Below are 1,965 nucleotides of genomic sequence, written 5' to 3'. Positions count from 1 at the left end.
TAAGGGTTTAACTGGTGTTAGCTCTCTGTGTCTAAGACCCAAGTTCCATCTGCGGACAGGTTTTCAGAAGCTGACGCAGAATGTTCAGCACAATTCTGCTCATTCTCATTGGACAGAATTTGCACTCCCTGTTTCTTTTCCCAGGATGCTTCCTCTTTCAGATTTTCTCCTGCCCAGCTCCTGTTCACCCTTTGGGTCTGTCACCTCCTCAGAGAGACCCTCTCTGAATATCGTAACCAAAGCAACCCTCTATTCATCTTCTCTCCTATCCCCCTATTTTATTTCCTTTATAGCATTTCCCGCTGTCCGACACTATCTTCTCTCTGTGTTTGTTTACCTGCTTATTGACTGTGTCCCCAACTAGAGTGAAAACTTTATGGGATCAGAAACCACATCTTTCTCACTTCCTTGGCAGTCCAGTGGTTAAGTCTCTGCACTTCCACTGCAGGGGGCCCAGGTTCGATCCCTGGTCAGGGAACTAAGATCACACATATCGCACTGTGAGGCAAAAAAAAACAAGTGAGGCAAAAAAAAAACAAGATAAATAAATAAATACCTTAAAACACACACACACATCTTTCCTGGCTCCACCTGCTAAGGGGCCTAGCGGCAAGGAGCATACCTGGTGCCTAAATCAGAGTTCCTTGGCTAAATGACTGTTTCCAGAGCTCAGCAGGTAAAGAATCCGCCTGCAACACAGGAGACACGGGTTTGACCCCTGGGTTGGGAAGATCCCCCGGAGGAGGAAAATGGCAACTGACTCCAGTTTTCTTGTCTGAAAAGTCCCACGGAAAGAGGAACCTGGCAGGCTACAGTTGGTGGGGTCACAAAGAGTCAGACCTGACTGAGCGACTAATGCCGCACAAAATAAGAGCCAGAATAAGGAGCTGCAAATTATCTAGTTAACACCAGCATTTACGGGACAAATTGACATCATGTGCCTCCTGATAGGACTTCCCTGGTGGCTTAGACGGTAAAGCGTCTGCCTACAATGCAGAAGACCTGGGTTCAATCCCTGGGTTGGAAAGATCTCCTGGAGAAGGAAATGGCAACCCACTCCAATATTCTGTATGGAGAAGGGCACAATAATATTTCTGTGTATTCTTGCTCAAAGGTGTAAAACCTGAATTCTTTCATAAGGAAACTCCAAACTACATGGAGGAACATTTTACAAAATAATTGGTCAGTACTCTTTACAAGTGTCAGGATCAGGAAAGACAGAGTGAGGAACTGTTCCAGATGAAAAAGAGTCGAAGAAGAAGAAGAAAAAAAGTCTAAGGAGACAGGACAACTAAAGGCACCATGGGATCCTAGATTAACTCTTGGACCAGAAAAAAAGATATTAGAAACTGGAATAATTTGAATAATAATCAGAATAGACTGGTAGCTCTTAAAATGTTGCTGCTTAGGACACTTTCAGAAGGTCTGCAACGTCTCCTAATGGCAGTGAGATGTTACTCACCTTTTTCAACCTTTCAACCTTAGTGTTGACGGTCACACTAACACTATGAACGCAATGATGGGAAAACCTGCAGTCTCCTCCGCAAGAATCAACGCAGTGGCACCAAACTCTGCTGGAAATCACTGTGCTCTTCACTCCTACACACTCACCATTAAAAAAAAGAAGAAAAAAGAGAAAGCCATTTTCACCTAGGAAGATCCATAACAAGGCAGTAAAAATCACTGATTTCATTAGATTTCAACCTTTGAGTAAATCTTTTTGATTATGTAGAAAAAGCTTAGAAATAAAAATGATAGATTATTTTGTGATCACTTGCTATGTACTAACCATCTTTTTAGTGAGTCACATCCATCAACTGACTTTACACTCACAGTAACTCTGGTCTGTCTAGATCATCAGGCACTGCTACTTAGAGATTCAGGGTGAAAAATCATGTAAATAACCCAGTGCCCCTGTAGGGATGTCTTTTTTCTTTTCCTTCTTTTTTATTATCGATTCTTCTA

General features: G+C 42.5%; 1 non-coding gene across 1 annotated transcript; it reads left to right on the top strand.

Annotated features, from left to right (window-relative positions):
- Positions 1-405: 405 nt before the first annotated feature.
- TRNAG-UCC (transfer RNA glycine (anticodon UCC)) lies at positions 406-478 on the top strand. Its single transcript has one exon. It is a non-coding gene; the product is annotated as a tRNA-Gly (tRNA).
- The last annotated feature ends 1,487 nt before the right edge of the window (positions 479-1,965 follow it).

Source organism: Bos taurus, chromosome 13, assembly GCF_002263795.3.
Source record: "Bos taurus isolate L1 Dominette 01449 registration number 42190680 breed Hereford chromosome 13, ARS-UCD2.0, whole genome shotgun sequence".
In the NCBI taxonomy this organism is placed as follows: Eukaryota; Metazoa; Chordata; class Mammalia; order Artiodactyla; family Bovidae; genus Bos; species Bos taurus.
The sequence above is the reverse complement of the archived record's forward strand: the minus strand, read 5'-3'. Positions and strand labels throughout refer to the sequence as shown.